The sequence below is a fragment of the Hyperolius riggenbachi genome, chromosome 2 (assembly GCF_040937935.1).
Source record: "Hyperolius riggenbachi isolate aHypRig1 chromosome 2, aHypRig1.pri, whole genome shotgun sequence".
Classification (NCBI taxonomy): domain Eukaryota; kingdom Metazoa; phylum Chordata; class Amphibia; order Anura; family Hyperoliidae; genus Hyperolius; species Hyperolius riggenbachi.
Window position 1 is genome coordinate 421,163,469 of NC_090647.1, and position 19,722 is coordinate 421,183,190.

General features: G+C 40.7%; 1 protein-coding gene across 5 annotated transcripts in view; it reads right to left on the minus strand.

Annotated features, from left to right (window-relative positions):
* TBL1X (transducin beta like 1 X-linked) overlaps positions 1 to 19,722 on the minus strand; it is a 448,757-nt gene that overhangs the window by 269,704 nt on the left and 159,331 nt on the right. The gene's annotated exons all lie outside the window — the stretch shown is intronic.

A 19,722-nucleotide genomic window follows, 5' to 3' on the forward strand; every position in this document is an offset into this window, starting at 1 on the left:
ATATTGAAAGGGTCCTTGACGCTGCACAGAGACTTGGGATAAATGGTCTTTCGTGATTACTTTGAGTAACAATTTATGCCCAATCAGTGTACAGATCAGCTTTTTGAATCTCTGACAATTCTAAGGGTTGGCTAAATTAAAACAATCTCAAAAAATAACTGGAGGGAATACTGCCTACATTGGGTGACATGTACTCACACTATATTTTTTAACTAAAACTACCATAAAAAGTTTTCAGTTTTGGGTTCTCAGGTTTAAATAGTAGCCAGGACACTATCTGCCTAGAGTCTGTATGTTCTGCCCTTGTTTGTGTGGATTTCTTCCAGGCACTCCAAGTTCCTGTCTGATCCTAAAAAGCCAACAGGTTTCTCCATAAAGACTTAGACAAAGATGTAGATAATGTTAGTGTTGTACAAATGCATGCTGATGAGGAAGATGACAATGATGAAAATGGGCAAGTTATAAGGGTATAACTTGAAGAAATAAATTTAGAATATACTGTGTGACCTTTTGATGAATGCATGGTCTGCATTGGAGGTCCTGTGTATCGAGCAAGTGGCCACCACTGCTGTCAAGCATGTATTGTTAGATAACTCTACAAAGGATTAGATTACCCTCCCTCTGCCAACATGTTAGCTATTATAGAACAGTATGCAGCCAGGAATTGATTATACAGCATTCACTTTGGGCTTACTGGTCTCTATCTATATGCAGCACCCAGGGCTATTCTGCATATTCCCCTGTGAATGTTTGTATTGTTGGAGAAGTGCAGGTACAGAAATAGCCCTGATATAAACCCTGCAAAATCCCATGACATTTCTGTTTTAAACAATATTTAAAGAGGAGCTGGTTTGTTGGCAGTGAGTTAGGGTTCCTCCTTTGGACCTTCAAAATCAACAGTGTTTAATACAAACTACTTTCATAGCTGCCTAGTTTAATCATTAAACAATTAACCATTTTTAGTTCTACTTTGCTGCATTTTCCCATTGGAGATCCATGGCTTGTTAATCTCTTAGCAATCATACATTCAAATTTTTCTCAAATTTGCTGGACACCACTTTTAGCTGAGGCAATTTATAAAGCTTGGATAATAATTTGACGCTGAAATGGACATCAGTTTCTACCCATCTGAAACAGCCTTTCTCAACCTTTATTTTAACTGGAGGAACCCCTCCATACATTTTTGTATCTACTGGAGCTACTACTTTTAAAGACACACACACACACACACACACACACACACACACACACACACACACACACACACACACACACACACACACACACACACACACACACACACACACACACACACACACACATACACACACACACACACACACACACACACACTTTAAATAAGTATCTAAGCTAGTGCTCAAATACATTAACTCCCAAATCATAAATGCAGCAATCAATTTTCCTAAATTATAAATGCAGCTATCCTTATCCTCCAAATGGCAAATCCATTTTCCTTCATATAAGAAATCCATCATCATTACCCCACAGAAAATGACAGCAACCATTGCCCTCAGTTAAAGAGAAACTCCAACCAAGAATTGAATTTTATCCCAGTCAGTAGCTGATACCCCCTTTTACATGATAAATCTATTCCTTTTTACAAACAGACCATCAGGAGGTGCTGTATGGCTGATATTGTGGTGAAACCCCTCCCACAAAGAAATCCTGAGTATGTACTCTTGGCAGTTTCCTGTCTGTGAACCTTGCTGCATTGTGGGAAATAGCTGTTTACAGCTGTTTCCAACTGCCAATAAAGCATGCATCAGCTACATCACCTGCCCACAGTAAAAATGTCACCATGTGGTAAATGTCAGAATGTAAATCCGGTAGTGGAAAGACTTTACAATGGGAAAACACTTTACAATGGGAAAACACTGACTAAATAATTTATACATAATTATTGTAAAAATTAAGCACTTTTTTTATTACATTATTTTCACTGGAGTTCCTCTTTAAAGTGAACCTCCGGACTAAAAATCGACTCAGCAGCACTGAAAAGGCCTGGTGTTTCTTTAACAGTTTCACAGCATCAGAACTTTGTTTCTCTTATACAAGCCTTATTTTTAGCTGCACAGAAGAAAACTGCCCAGGCGTTTTTCCCCTGATGCTGTGCAAAGCATGATGGGAATTCTGATGTTGTTGTTCTCGTTCTGCTGTTTTGGTGCAATTTTTTTTTTTACATGTTGAATTTGACATTTGAAACCTAGCGCATGCAGCTGGGAGGGGTTATCAGGACACAGGACAGTTGGAACTGTATCTCCTGCTCCTTGTCACCTCCTTTCAACCAAAAAGATGGCTGCCCCCATGACAAAGATGGCAGCCCCCATGAATCACAAACATTTGCCTGTTCTTTTAAAACAGGGTGGGTAAGAGAGTATATAACCTATCTATTATAATTAACATAACTAATGTAACTTAATGACAGTATGTTTGTTTAGGCTGAAGTTCCCCTTTAAGAAATGCAGCATTTTTACCACTTACAAGACAAGTGCAGTCACCAGGTTGTGTTTATAATAAAGTCTGGGCACAATTCCCCCTCCAATATCGCTTTAAAGAGACTCCGTAACAAAAATTGCATCCTGTTTTTTATCATCCTACAAGTTCCAAAAGCTATTCTAATGTGTTCTGGTTTACTGCAGCACTTTCTACTATGACAGTCTCTGTAATAAATCAATGTATCTTTCCCTTTTCAGACTTGTCAGCCTGTGTCTGGAAGGCTGCCAAGTTCTTCAGTGTTGTGGTTCTGCTATGCACTCCCCCCTCAGGGGGGAAAGAAACACACAAATGATCTCTTGAGATTCAAAAGGAATGCTGTATACAGCCTGCTTGTGTATGGATGTATTTTCTATGTGTGGACATACAGTACATCAACCTACTTACTGTTTTGGTGGCCATTTTGTTTGTTTATAAACAAACTTTTTAAAACTGTTTTTAACCACTTTTAATGCGGCGGGGAGCGGCGAAATTGTGACAGAGGGTAATAGGAGATGTCCCCTAACGCACTGGTATGTTTACTTTTGTGCGATTTTAACAATACAGATTCTCTTTAAGCCTGTTGTATCTCCCCCCCCCCCCCACTCCCTTCATCTGTGCCCTCAAATTATTTTTTATGTTGTTTTATCACACCGAATCTTCTAAATCAATTGTATAACCAATTCTTGATTGAACTTCTTAATATGATTAGATAATACTTTACTGGGTTTCTTATAAAGTTGATTCTCAGTATAAACAGCTAATGAGACTGTAACTTTCTCAGTATCCTTTTCCACCAAAAGTAATTAGACCTCATCTAATTAATTCATAAGTGTTAAACACACTTTTGCACACCCCTGAAAATTCTCCCCCATCTTTTTTAAAATATGCAGTAACATTTCTCCCATGAGAAAAGACCTGAAATCTAAGCCATAGGGGCAGGAACTGGTCATGCAGGTATTCACGGTTGTACTTACCATACCACCATAACCATGATCTTGGTTATGGAAGACGATTCAATCTCCTGAACCCAACATTCACCAGTTGTCGAGCATCCCTTGTCGCCTGAGTCTGCGAACACTCTCTCTAAACCTCACAGCTTCTTCTGTCTAATCTGTGTTCTCATGTTCTCCACTCTCTGTTGCTGTCCCCAACATGTGCCAGGAGCCAAGACAGGCCTACTACACAGTGTTGGGCCATGCAGCAAGGTCCATACTGACTCAGGGATTACTGTACTGTGGTCCATGAAGATAGGGAAGAGGACTATTTTATAGTCATTTACATAGGTGTCAGAGATGACATGCAACCAGTTGCAAAGAGCTGTGCATTTTCCAGCACTGCTTCATATGGAAATGAACCATTAGGCCTTTTCTATGTAGCCACACAAACAATATAAATTGTGTGCTTGGATTATATGTGCTGCCTCATTTTGATTCTAACAATCTAAACTTTAATTACTACTTTCTTTATCAGACTGGACTCTGAAGTAGTGCATTCCTCCCTAATGTCATTACTTTGAATCAATTTAGCTACATGCTGACTCTTATTATGCTGATTTTATTATGTTACAAACAAACAGCAACTTTCAAATTAGTAATCTACTCTGGTTCTTGGCCCTTTTCCACAATGAATGAGTTAATAGAATAGCTAGCTCTGTCTTCTGCCTCCTGTTTCATCCAACTAGAGTAATGCAGTGCAGCAATTCTATTAATAAGCCTCTACAGTATATCCCAAAGGCAAAGCGTATGAAAAAACCTCTTGTGATGTTGCTTGTCTATGCTGTTTGTACTCGGGATATTTTCCCTGTGGTGTGACTGACATAGACTCTTGTACTTGCACACTTGACAGTTATTTAAAGTGTTTATTATCAGTCTGCATAAGTAAAAAGATGCCACTGTTTGTGCACTTGAACTATTCGTAGGTCAAACAATGCAAGATAATAAAAAAACTCTTTAAATCAAAACTTATTGAGAAATTTTCACCACTAACATTTGAGTGATGGGGCTTATGTGTTAAAATCCATCACATCAAGTAAGCTACTGAGGAAGTGAAGTGAATTGTAGATGCAGAAGAGTTCTTTATTTCCCTTAGCAGGTCAGAACACGTCCACACTTTATCTGAAAGTGACAACTGAAATTCCGCTTGAGTGCTATATTCTCCACTGACTCCCTAACACCTAACCTCCACTATATTGGTCTGTATATATATATGAACTGCTCTTAGGTTCCACCTAGGGTAACCCAGTTTCATCCAATCATGGTCAACTAACTTTTCATGGTGCCTTGCTGGGTGATTTCTCATCTGATTATCTCAGTAAACTTACTAAAGGAGAACCATGCACTTACTTTTCATGTGCTAACCTCAAATATCCCCACTAGAAAAATATATGCATTTAACAAAGTAGCAATTTCTCTGCATTTGATTATATACAAGTAGCAGCATTTTTCACTCTATCAGTTAAGTGAACATTTTATTTCCCATATCATGTCCACATAGTCCTCTCCTTTATTTAAGCATTTACCATATCTTTTTACAAGGTTATCAACCCCTTTGTAATCGTATCACACTCCTCACCTGTGGGTTGGAGGGGTTTGGGGGGGGGGACTTCATGTTAATGCTGGTGAACAAACAGTTGCTGGCATTCTGCAGTGTAATGCTTAATACACACGGGTTACAACTGTCGGCGCAACCACGTGGCACACGCGTGTTGCGGCAACAGGTCCCCCGTGTGTGTAACGCGCGCGCCACGAACCGTCGCCTGTCAGAGCTGACGCCAGGCTATTGGCATGGACAATCGCCGGCAACAGCTGTCGCCACAACTTCGCCGCAACTGTCGCTAGTCCGCCATGTGTATGCGGACTAGCGACAGCAACCCATGGACCCTGGACGGAGCTTCCGGCGGGGGGAAGGAACCTTCAGCGACAGATTCCGCCGCATCTCTGTCCCTCTGTGCGCCGTGTGTACGGCTGCTGCACAGAGGGACCTGGCTTTTTTTTGTGTGTCTCTATAGAAACATTTGTGCCTCGTGTGTATGAGGCATAACAACAAGGGGTGCATGGATATAAAAGGTTAACCTGATGGATGCAAGTTAAATTACACAGAAAGAATACCTTGCTTGGCAGATAAAAACAAACAGTTGTTACTTTCTGGATGACTATCATAGATAATGTGTTTACAGTGAACTATACTGCAAATTCCCTTTACTAAATAGTGTAATCCTCAGGGAGCTGGGGGGATGGACTTACAATTGAAAACTTTTCCTAATACTTAACCGTAGCAGTCTGAACACTGATCCCAGATGGCTGCCAGTGTGGAGAGCACCAAAAATGAACTACTGTACCAGGTATTTTACAGTTTTTATTGCAAATATAAAATATTTTGAAAGTAAAATTTTACATTTATTAAAAATAAGTTAACAGCCTTTAAAATAACGGAAACACATATTTGCAGACTAGTTTCATTTTTTGATTTATGTTAATACATTTAGCAGAGTAGGAGCTCCGTTTCCCTAGCTGCCATTTTTAATCTGCTGGTGAAGAGGGATGTGCAATATTTCTGTCTATAAGATATTAGGCAAGCTGGATATCTTACTGTTCTCAAACATATGGTTTCTGCAGCTGAAGTGATTGAATATCCTACACAGTCAGTGCAGCCTGTGCACATGTACCAGGTCATACATTACAGCCCATCTTAACCTTGCTACCTCCATAGAATGTCAATGTATTCCTCCAGTTTGCATTGCTTTACTCTGGGTCAAACAAGCCATACTGGTTAACTATTTTCCCGGAAAAAAATGTCCCTCAACTTGGGTTAGAGACAATAGATTGGGAGCCCTACGGAGGGACAGTTAATGATGAAATAACAAGTAGATAAATAGATTGATGTTCTCTTGAAAGTACAACAGAAAGGGTGCCAGCTCTATATAAATGTAAAATAAATAAAGTCCATCTCTGTGTAAAGTCTGCAGCTGACATCCAAAGCATTTCAGGGCATGCTGCTGGCAAACAGACAAATAACTATGAACACGCAGCTCATGTGTGACAGATTTAGCAACTGAAACTGAACATATGGATTAAAATTGTAAAATTGCATAATCTATTATATATATATATATATATATATATATATATATATATATATATATATAAACTCTATAGGTAGATTGATAAAGGGGTATACAATGCAATCTTAGTGGTAACTAAGGGACACATTAACCACTTATGACAAATGGACGTAGCTACTATGTCCAGAAATGCTGTTGCTAAAGAAGCCAGGAAGTAGGAGCGACGTCCAGCACTAAAACGGCCACTACAAATGATCGCACACATGCTTGTAAAAATGCAAGCTTGTAAAAATAAAACAGTGACAGAATTCTAAATAGAATACATAAATTGTTACCTTAGGGACTCTACTTTTTTAATATGTATGTCATGAGGGTATATTACTGTTATTTTTGCAAATGAGGACTCATAATTATTGCTAGGGTACAATGTGAGAACAAGAAACTCAACACTAAAACAAGAAAAAATACACCTTTACTTTCAAATGATAGGCAAATGAAATGTGTGTGTTTTATCTAGAATAGCATTGTTTATTGTAAAACTATACGGGATTGAACTGGAAAAAAAACGATATTTTTTTCATTTTTTCCTCATTTTTCCCTTTAAAATGCATACAAAATAAAGTGATTACTGAAAAAAAAAATACCACCACAAAAAAAAAGCCTAATTGGTGGCGAAAAAAACAAGATATAGATCGTTTAGATGAGATGAATAGAGATTAGGTTATTGGCGAATAATTGGGAGAAACGCTGAAATAAAAAAAATTGCTCGGATGCATAAGATGAAAATACACTTAAGGCTGAAGTGGTTAAAATTAATTTCAACTTTCATTAATAAACAACAACCCTCCTCATATTACCTCTGTATACTTCAAGTATCTTAATAATATCTATTACACAAATGTATATCAATGATGAATCTGTTGTTTTAACAAGCCACTGGTTTAAGGCTCTCTTTGTTTCACTGTGAAAGATGGCTTGTATAGCTTTGTCAGCTGTTACAGAGAGAGGACAGATTACTCTCAGATATACTTATGCAAGGGATTCCCCCTTTATTCTGGAATTAATATGTCATAGTAGTAAACAAAGCGAACATCAATGGAAGCAAAACATTTTACTTCCTGCTCTATGCAGACGCATAAACCAATTAGGCAAATAGGGAAAATAGAATTCTGGGTATCTTTTACTGGGTATCTTTTACACTAATGCTGGGTACACACGATGAGATTTCCCGTTCGATTCCCGGATCGATTCGATTAAATCAGACATGTTCGATTGGATTTCGATCGATTTTTTCATGATAGGTATGCAAAATCGACGGAAAAAACGATCGAAATCCAATCGAACATGTTTGATTTAATCGAATCGATCCGGGAATCGAACGGGAAATCTCATCGTGTGTACCCAGCATAAGTCCCATTCTGTTGCCATGTTTTCTAGTATGTTTCCTACAATAATGTTACAGCTGCTGTAGATTGCAGTTGATCTATATAACTAAAATCCAGTTGTAATGCACGGCGTGGACACTCTGAAACCAGTTGACAGTTAAACTGCACAGTTAGCAAGCAGTAACTGCTCATTCAACAGCCAATCTGCCAGGAATCCTATATACTAACCAAGGGTTTTCTCCCTTACTTCACCTGCCAGTCAAAGCTCGCTGCAGCAGTCCCTTAGTATTAAGTTGCCAACGAGTGAAAGGAGCAGGGGCGTAGCAATAGGGGGTGCAGAGGTAGCGACCGCATCGGGGCCCTTGGGCCAGAGGGGCCCCCGAAGGGCCCTCCCTCAACTACAGTATTAGCTCTTTATTGGTCCTGTGCTCAAAAAAATCACTTCTATAGATACTTTGAATAGTGGTAATCATTAACAAACTGTTCCCCATCTCCTTCTTGCACCTCTGACACTGTAGTTGCCATTGGCAGGTTTTGGTGCGCCGTATCAATTGTTATGTATAGAGTGCTTGGGGGCCCCATTGTAAAACTTGCATCAGGGCCCACAGCACCTTAGCTACGCCACTGGAAAGGAGATCTGGCCAGTGGAATGCCGAGAGCAGGGTGAGTAACCTCTCATTTATGCTCTTCTTGAGGCTCGGCATAGGGAAGAAGGTAGGGAGGCACTAAGGGAAGCTAGTGAACTGCCTTTCTAACATCAGGCACCTGTAGGCACGTGCCTACAGGGCCTTATGGTAAATCCAGCCCTGCACTATATACACAGTTATAGAAAAAAGCCCCCACAATACGTTGAATAAACATGACTTTATGGATAGAAACACCTTCAGCCTCTTCCTGGGCTAAAGATGAAAGTTTTGGCTTCTTTGTCTTCGGTTGCAGAGTGCAACAGATGGTAATGGCTCAATCTAAGCAGATACAGATTTCAAATGAATGTAAGCTTTCCAGTGATATATTGAATAAATGTATTGTGTGATTGCTGTTAAGTCCGCCTGCTTTCTTTCCCCATTCTGAGCAGCTGTTACATGTAACTGGAGATAGAGACTCGATTCAGATGAGTTCATATTGTATCACATTTCCAGCTTTCAGATAAAATCTTTGTTGATACCTTCGTCGGTAGAATGGTAAGGCAATGGGGTTGGGTTTTTCTGCTCTTGACCTAGCTTGTTATAGCAGAAATGATTGAGATCAATATGTGCAATTACATAGTAAAATCAGTATTTTGTAATTAGTATTAGCCACAAAGAAAAAAATGAAAAGCAAACAGGAGCAGGTGTACAGTGGTCTTACTGTATATTATTTAGTCACACTAACAAATAATTTGTATATACTGCAGTGCAAAATGTATTTAATTACAGTAATTTGTAGGAAATGTGAATAGGTGAGAAAGTATATATGCTAGTTTAGTACAGAGAAAGCAACAAACAGCACAAAATGAAAAAAACAAACACACTATTCGAAAACTGAATTTATGTTGTTACAAACCACACTGAGCTATTTTAAGACCCAGCAACACAGATCCATTATAAGGCCCAGAGAACAAATACACCCACACAGAAAATGTATCCTCTCTGCAGGTATTTTATGTTTTAGCTTGAATCTGTGTCTGTTTTTTTCTTTTTAATGTAAAAAACTTTATAAACTAACTTAAAAAACCCCAATGCATCCTTCCTGCAAAGGCAGCATTATATCCTTAGTGAGCTTGAGGAAAATATTTGTATTAATTTCTGACATATGTTGTTATTTATCGAGATGTAAGCCACTGAATTGTCAATGCCATGAGCCATACAAAGGTTAATTGGTGACAAAAGAAGCATAGATGGTTTTGCAATCAGGAACCTTTACAGAATATAACTGGGGTTGAACCTAACAGCTATTCTGGACCTATACATACACAAGTGATGGAGAAATCATAGGTCAAATGCAGCTGGTATCCTTATATAGCAGATCTTCATCTGCAGACCAGGGTGTCCTCATTTTCTGGTAGAAATAGAAACATCGCTAAAGACCTCCAGTGATTTTAGGTTCAGGAAAACTGCCTCATAAAAGGAAATTGGACATCCACTCTAATGGGGACAGGCAAAAATGGTGCACAGTGCCAATAGTATCAGAATGGCGCTGCAGTAATTAACATAAAACTATATTTATCGTTTTGTTAAAACATTTTAAGCAACAAGGATCGGGCTGGAGAGGCAGTGGGCAGTAGGCTGGCAGCGGGGGTTGGGCAGGAGAGGCAGCAGGCAGTAGGCTGGCAGCGGGGGTCAGGCTGGAGAGGCAGTGGGCAGTAGACTGGCAGCAGGGGTTGGGCAGGAGAGGCAGCGGGCAGTAGGCTGGCAGTGGGGGTCAGGCTGGAGAGGCAGCGGGCGGTAGGCTGGCAGCGGGGGTCGGGCTGGAGAGGCAGCGGGGTGGAGAGAGGACTAGGTAGCATTGGTATACATTACCTTGTCCCGGCCGGCGATCGCTCCTTCACTTCATAGCTTGCAGGTGTCCTTCATTCAGCCAATCACCATGCGGCTTCAGTTTCCGCATGGTGATTGGCTGGATGAAGGATTCCTGTTTGCATGATAAGTAGTAGCAGATTTGCATATGATTTGCATCTGGATTAAATGCGAAGTGTGTAGAAAGTCTATATAGGTGCTACACACTGAGCTGGTGGTCATTTCAGATGCAGCCTTAGTGGTATGCACTGGCGTTCTCCTCGCTGTTCTACCAAATGTAAGTTACACATTTTTTTCTGCTTTAGCTGCTCCCATGGTTTTAAATTTGGGTTAGGTCACTTGCCCGGAGGTCTGCCTCACCGTGGCGCAAGTGTCTAGTATAATATACTTTGCATGCAAACCATATTGGAAGCTAAAGTACCTCCTAGTTTAATAAATGTTAGCACTTGTCTTGGATGCAGGGGATGCATTTTTCAGTCTGGCAGAGGCGGTGTATGCCTGTGCAATTAACCATTCAATTGCAGCATGTGTTTAGATATGCGCAGCCTTTCCCCCCACCTTTCCTTAACTTTGTAACTATGTAACTGTCAGGTTAGCTGCTTCCAGCCCCTCCTTCTGAGTTTCCTGTTTGCATGATAAGTAGTAGCAGATTTTTATATGATTTGCATCTGGATTGAATGCGAAGTGTGTAGAAAGTCTATATAGGTGCTACACACTGAGCTGGTGGTCATTTCAGATGCAGCCTTAGTGGTATGCGCTGGCGTTCTCCTCGCTGTTCTACCAAATAATTGTTCATAGTCAGCAGCGTGTACACAGCTATTAATGATTGTTAAACAATGTGTCCACAAAGTGTACAGCACTTTGCCTAGATACACCATCATTAAACCAGCCGATCATTTAGCGAATCGGCTGTTGTTTATAACAGATCGTGTGGATACCTTGAAAAATAGATAGTTGAACAATTGTTAATTGGCTGTTCTATCTTTCAGTATGTATGTAGCTTTAACCACTTAAGGACCACAGGCTTACACTCCCCTAGTGACCAGGCAATGTTTTGCAAATTGGTGCTCTGCAGCTTTAATGGCTCGCTGCTGCGCCACACAACCGAGCACACAAATCAATCCCCCCCCCTTCCTTTTCTGCCCACCAACAGAGATTTCTGTTGGTGGGCTCTGATCGCTGCTGGATTTGTTTTTTTTTAAATATTTTTTTTGTTATTACATTTTTAATAAAATCTTCTTTTTTTATTTTTATATCCCCCCCTCCCTCCCTCCCCCCGCCAGCCAATCAGTGAGTGAAGTCAATTCCTTCCTGATCCCACAAAGCAGAATTGCCTGGTTCAAAACAATCCCCTAACCTTGGGCTGGATTTTTTTTTTAACCACTTCAGCCTTCAGTCGTTTTCACTTTATGCAACCGAGCAATGTTCACCTCCCATTCATTAGCCTATAACTTTATCACTACTTATCACAATGAACTGATCTATATCTTGATTTTTCTGCCACCAATTAGGCTTTCTCTGGGCGTCATACATTTTGCTAAGAGCCACTTTACTGTAAATGCATTTTAACACGAAGAATAAGAAAAAAACTTAAAAAATGCATTATTTGTCAGTATTTGTCCATTATAGATTTAAAATAATACATGCCTCAATAATTAAAACTCATGTATTGTACTTGCCCATTTGTCCCGGTTATTACACCGTTTAAATTATGTCCCTATCACAATGTATGGCGACAATATTTTGTTTGAAAATAAAAGTGCATTTTTTCCATTTTGCATCCATCACTATTTACAAGCTTATAATAATAATAAAAAAGAAATATTTCATCTTTACATTGATATTTAAAAAGTTTAGACCCGTAGGTAAATATTTACATGTTTTTTTTTTTATTGAAATGTTTTTTTTTTATTAAACATTTTATTTGGGTATTTTTGGGAGGGTGGGATGTAAACAGTAATATTTTTTGTTGTTGTAAAGATGTGTTGATTTTTTTTTTTTTTTTTTTTACATTTAGTTGTAGTTTTACTTTTTAGCCATGAGTTTGTTTACATGACGTCACTCTAAGCGTAACATGTACACTTAGAGCGACGTAGGGGGACGTTGGAGTCAGAATCAGTAAAGCTTCAGAGAGAAGCTGTCGCTTTTTCTGCGGGGGAGAAATTCAATTCCCATTGGCAATTTCTGAGTACCAATAGAAGCTAATGGCTGATGCAAAAGAACGACAAAAGTAACTTTCTCTAGACACACACACATACAGACCTCTGAAAACTCAGATTACTTCAATGGAGGAAAATCTAAAGTTTGCAGAGTTACACTGCTATGTCAGTGTAGCAGGATTAGAATTGCACTAGTATATATAATCACAGCAACTTAAAGTTTGCTACAACATTTTGAACAAATTGAGGTGAATAGAGCTTGAATGAATTGACTAAGCAAACCACCTACTGGGTCCAACTTGTAATTTACTGACCACAATACCAAAAGTAGTGTTTCCATAGAAACTATTCTAATATGAATTCTATTATATGAACATAATAGCGACATAACATTTATAGCAATTCCCACAAAAAACAGAAAATACTTAATTGGCATAGTTTAACAGTGTCCCGTGTCTCTTAATCAGCTGGTTGCTTCTACTCAAGATTCTCAAAAGTGGTGCAGGACATATCTGTACTCTATCTGACATACAAATAGCTCACAACCAAACAAGATCATGCAAATGTCTTTGATAACAGTAGTTCAGTGTCATTGGTCAAACTAGAGACTGTTCTAGTCCACAAGAGGGGTGACAGACAGTAATATTGCAGCATAATCAAGCTGGAAAAACTAGGGAGGCGGGCCCTGCCAGAGGCTTACAATCTAGACCAGGGTTCGAATCTTGGCTCTGCCTGTTCAGTAAGTCAGCACTAATTCAGTAGGAGACCTTTGGCAAGTCTCCCTTACACTGCTACTGCCAATAGAGCGCGCCCTAGTGGCTGCTGCTCTGCTCTGGCGCTTTGAGTCCGCAAGGAGAAAAGCGCAATATAAATGTTATTTGTCTTGTCTTGTCTTGTCTAAAGGGTAGGGGTAGAGACAATAGGTGCATCTGTTGAGAGGGTGCCCAGCAGAACATATTATGGTGCTGATGTAGGGGGGTATGCGAGCACTAAAGAGTCTTGGGGGCTTGTTTGAAGGTATTATAGGTGGGACGAGTCTGATGGCTGGTGGGAGCGAGTTACAGAGAGCGGGGGCAGCGGCAGAGTGGGCGGCCGAGGATCACGTGGTGCGGCGGTGATGGCGGTTGCGACGGGTATGTGTGGTGATTCATCGGGATTCCGTCGGGATTCCACCGTTTCTGTACAAGCGGTCTTTAGTCCTTAAAGAGACTCCGTCACAAAAATTGCATCCTGTTTTTTATCATCCTACAAGTTCCAAAAGCTATTCTAATGTGTTCTGGCTTACTGCAGCACTTTCTGCTATCACAGTCTCTGTAATAAATCAATGTATTTTTCCCCTGTCAGACTTGTCGGCCTGTGTCTGGAAGGCTGCCAAGTTCTTCAGTGTTGTGGTTCTGCTATGAACTCCCCCTTCCAGGCCCCTCTATGCACACTGCCTGTGTATTATTTAGATTAGGGCAGCTTCTCTCTTCTCTCTTATCTTTTACAAGCTGGATAAATCGTCCTCTGAGCTGGCTGGGCTTTCACATACTGAGGAAATTCAGAGAAGGGCAAAGCTGTTTGCAGGAAGAAAAGTGCAGCCTGAAACTTCAGTGCATGAGAACTGCAGGGGGAAAGAAACACACAAATGATCTCATGAGATTCAAAAGGAAGGATGTATACAGCCTGCTTGTGTATGGATGTATTTTCTATGTGTGGACATACTGTACATCAACCTACTTCCTGTTTTGGTGGCCATTTTGTTTGTTTATAAACAAACTTTTTAAAACTGTTTTTAACCACTTTTAATGCGGCGGGGAGCGGCGAAATTGTGACAGAGGGTAATAGAAGATGTCCCCTAATGCACTGGTATGTTTACTTTTGTGCGATTTTAACAATACAGATTCTCTTTAAAGGGGGCAGAGACCGCTGGTACTTAAGTGGTTAAATACTGAGTATAGTTTGTAAACTGCAAATATTAAAGAATGATGCAATATTATAAACAAAGCTATATAGCTGAAAACAAAAAATATGCACTGAGAAAGTGTAGCTATACAATTAGCACTGTTAAAGAGAGACTGAAGTCTCTCAAAATTCAGGTTTTTATTTTACAAAATGTCTTCAATATCATTGCCCTAACTAAAAAGCTGCATCCCCGTGGCTGCACACTAACTAAATCCCCCCAAACTACCCGGGGCACACTGCGGGGAGTGCTTCCGAGAAGAGGCAGAGCTTTTGGCTGCAGCTCTGCCTCTACACACGTCCATCTGCTCGGATCGCCGCCTCTCCACGCCCCTCTCAGTCTTCCTTCACTAAGAGGGGCAGGGGAGAGGCGGCGATCAGCGCTGATTGACACACATGGAGGCAGAGCTACAGCCCAAAGCTCTGCCTCCTTGGGCAGCAAAATCCACGACCAAGAAAGTCATGGATTTTTGTTGGGGAGTTTGGGGTTTTTTAGTTAGTGTTCAGCCGCGGGGATGCAGCATTTTAGTTAGGGCATTGATGTTAAAGAGATTTTTAAAATAAAAACCTGAATTATATGAGACTTCAGAGTCTCTTAAATACAGTGTAAGTCCAATCAGCATTTCAGTACTCTGTTCCAAAGCAATGTTCTGCATCGTATTCAATGGAACTGCTTTAAACGATTCTGACTGAAATGTCCAAACTTGGAGTGCTTTCATCCAGTAATGCTCATGGTAATTATTTTTCTGTACAGGCACAAGACTTCAAATATTTAGTAAGATTATTTTCCACTGTCAAGTATTTGGATTTTCCTGGCAACATAATGGGAATTAAAGTAATAAAAAAACAGAAGCTCATTTGGAAAAATAATGAATACAAATAATAATAAAAAAAAGTAACCAAAACTCTGACATTATACTTTCCAAGAATCCAAAAGTCAGATTCAAAGTTTCCAAATGTCCTGTGGAATCCAGATTATGTTCTCACAGAGAGAAAGCATTTATTCTAGTTTTATTTCCAGCTGCATAATGCTCTAATCTTCAGCTTTGCCAATCAGGCCAAGGCAGACATCTCTTTATGGAATTTAGGAAATAGGGGTTGGTTCACAAAACTTTTCTCATGGATCTCTCACCATGGGGTCAAACCAGTAACCCATGGTAAAACTGCACTGTGTAATATAAGGCACTTTGCGTGATTAGCGCAGCCCGTGGTCAGGGCCGGATTTAGGCAAAGGCCACCTAGGCCATGGCCTAGGGCACCACAGGAGCAAGGGCACCAAAGCAGCAGGCTAAACTGTTGCAGCATTTGCAAGCTTTCAATCAATCTAGATCTGCTGCTAGCCACCCGTGCAGCAGCCACCTTGCTCTGTGTGCACATTTGCATTGTGGCCGGCGGCTATGGACTTGGACAGCATTGAAGATGGAAAGAAAGAGGAAACTTCTGCCCTGGAGACGAGCAAAGAAACAAGTGACACTGATGGCTGTTGTGATGTGAAGGCGAGCTGGCTACCTATACTGAAAGGGGTGTGTGGGAAAAGGAGGAATTAAGGGAGTCATCTGGCTACCTATACTGGAGGGAAAGGGGGAGGGAACATCTGGCTACTTATACTGGAGGGAAGGGGGGAGGGGTCATCTTGCTACCTATACTGAAGGGGGCGGCTGGTGACAGTGGCCTTGGGCGGTAAAGAGTAGAAATCCGGCCCTGCCCGTGGTACATGGGTAATGCTTCCAATGCTACTGTAATGGACGTTTCACAAGTAAAGTATAATATGCATTACCAGAGCAACATGAGTGTTACCCATGTAATCTGCGCAAAGCATGTTACGCTAGTGGCGTAAGTAACAGTAAAATTGCCATGTCGACAGCACACTGCAGTTTTACTGCAAGTTAGTGAATATCTGTTTTCACCTTGTCTATGAAAAAAACATTTAAAAATGAGACAGGAAAGTTAATATAGAAGTTAAGTTAATTAAAATGCCTCATTTTGAGTCTTTTTTTATGTGAAAGTTTTACAGATAAGATGAAAAGTAAGTAAGGAGAATAATTAGTTACGTACGTTTTGTGACTTAAAGAGAAACCCTGACCAAGAATTGAACTTCATCCAAATCAGTAGCTGATACCCCCTTTTACATGAGAAATCTATTCCTTTTCACAAACGGATCATCAGGGGGCTCTGTATGGCGGATATTGTGGTGAAACCCCTCCCACAAGAAACGCTGAGGACCATGGTCCTGGCAGTTTCCTGTCTGTGAACCTTGTTACATTGAGTTTCCAACTGCCAAAAAGCAAGCAGCAGCTACATTACCTGCCAGCAGTAAAACTGTCACCATGTGATAAATGTCAGAATGTAAATCACAGATTTAAAATATTTTACAATTGGCAAACACTGACTAAATTATTTATACATATTTATTGTAAAAATGAAGCATGTTTTTTATTACATTATTTTCACTGGAGTTCCTTTTTAACTCCCAAGTTACCTGTCCCTTGGCCAGTCCCACAAACACAGTTTTCAAGGGTAAGAAAGCAAGGAATATGAATATTATCATTTTTGAAAAATACCGATATTTTAAAATATCAGAACGCACAGAGGATTCTCAGTTTATGCCAGAACTATTTTCAATGAGGGACTTGTGTTAAAGCGGTATTGTCACCATAAAAATCAAATTTCAACAGCAACTGGTCTGAGTGTATTACGTGATAAAGATGCTAATCCTGCATTCAAAACTTTTTTCTGCTGTTATGGTTTTGTCACAATCTGCATCTGCTGGTAAATTCCTGCATGTACTACCTTTGCTTCACCAGCAGATGTCACCAGCCTCTGTGAATTTGCAACCTGAACTTTCCTCTGCCCACCAGCAGAGGGCGGACTTTCTGGATATCTCTCCACAGACAGGGAGGAGGCCTAGACTGTCACATGGTCTCTCAGCATGGAATTTAAGCCACACCTGAACACTCACTACTTGCTAGCTCTTTGTTCCTGGTTCTAGCCTTCCTGCCCTGAGTCCCCTGTTCCTGGTAGTATACTTCCTAGTTCCTTGATTCCCTGCTGTATTGATCTCCCGTGTTGACCTTGTGCTTTGTATTACCGACTATTCTTTGCTTAGCGATTACTGTACTGTTTGATCTCCTATTGATGACCTATGCTTGCTGACCATCCGTATGTCTCCTCCTTGAGTGTGCATCTTGTACCTGTATATATTTCTGTATTTATATTGGTGATAATATTCTGGTTCCAGGGTCAGTGTGCACACAGTTATACACACTGGATCTACTCTGCATAAACCGCTTTATGCAGAGAGGTTCTTGTGTATATACCCTGATTCTCATACATTTGTATACTTACTGAATACATCTGCCAGTATCATCATTGCTGTGTATATAAACTATATGAATATATCTGCCTGTATTAATGCTGCAGTGCATGTATGCCTGAAAAATACTTTGCCTGCAAGCAGAGGCGGGACAAGGTCCTTCAGCACCCAAGGCTGAGACAGCAAAGCGCGCCCCTCCATCCCTCCCACCGCAGCCGTCACACACTGATTGCTATTAGACTAATAGGTGCCCCAATGTAACGATTGTGGAATTCTCTCCGTGATCAGCGCACAAGGCATATATAAGTAGATAAATATTTCCTCTACTTACATAACAGATGTATTGTGCTATCCACGTAATGATCCCTGTGAATTTTACAAAGGAAAAGCAGAAAATCCTTTTCTAGGCAGTGGCCATCTTGCCAAGCTAATGCTGACATCATATCCTCCCTGACTCTTGTTTCCCCCCTCCCTTCTCTTGCTCATTGTGTATTCATTAGCTGCCCTCCTCCCAGAGTCTTTTTTTTTATTTACACATCCAATCACTGAGTCACCTCAGGCTTGCTTGTAAACACAAGTGATCAGCTAGGCAGGGAAATAAATGGAAGAGGAGGAATATATTATAGATAAAAATAACTCCCAGCATTCAATAGAACTCCCAGCATTCAAAAGAACTCCCAGCATTCAACTTTTTGGCACTGTTTGGCACTAGAGCCAGTGCTCCTATAGTATGTAATAACTCCAAACCTGTTATATTTTGCATGGAGTTTGTGCGCTGCCCCTGGAGTAAAACAGAAACAAACGCACAAACCCGCAACCAGGCAGAGATGTCACTGTTTAGGAAAAAGACTGACAAACCAGGAGTAAATAAATAATAAGGATTTATTATTAAATGAAAATAAAGTAATGCTGTGCATTAACCTCATGCACAGGAACAATCAGCATTGACTTGCAGGCAGGGCCGGGCCGAGGCAGAGGCTGGAGAGGCTCCAGCCTCAGGGCGCAGTGTAGGAGGGGGCGCACAATTCACTCAGCTGTCATTTCCAATTGTGTTTGAAGCAGAAATAAATAAGAGAAGGGGGTACATGACAGTGACTGCAAGCCAGATAACTAGAGATTAAGGTGTTGGGGAAGTTGGAGGGCCTCGGTGTGAGGACCAGCTCGGCTGCCTGCGCAGGCAGGCTGCTTTTTGACCACTGTTCAGGTCTGCATTCTGCAGGTCTCTGCAAGAGAGACCTTTTTATTTTTATTTCTAGGTTAGCATGGGTGTCGCTTGTTCTTTAATCAAATTTCTCACAAATTAAACAATTATTTCCAATGAAAATCATGGCAATTACGGTACTGAAGTTTTGTTCCATGTGAATAATGTAACCCCTTTATCATCCTACAAGGGTGAATGAAATAAGGTATATTTTTGCACAACTATCAGTACAGTATTGTAAAGTATGTTCTATATGCAAGTGAATGATGAAAACCTGCTCAGGCTCACTTATACTCAACTGTATTAACCAAAACACTTCCAATAACATTGTACTGGAAGGCCCTGTAATGCACTGGAAGAACCACAGGTTAGCATTGTATTGGGTATTCAATCTCAGCGGACCATGATAGCGGCGGGGGAGGGGGGGGGGCATAACTACAAGAGAGCAGCACCTGTGATCGCAGGAGGCCAGAGCAGCGAGGGTCCCCCAACTACTATTTTACAGGAGTCCATCCTCCAGATCAGGGGTTTTTGGGGCTACACTTGTTTTAGGTGTGAAGATCATGATGACCACACTTGTTTTATGACCCTTGCAGCTTAGATGGGCCCCCAGGCTCTAAGGGTCACTGAGGGTACATTAGAGGGGCCCCATCAAAGTTTTGCTGGGGGGCC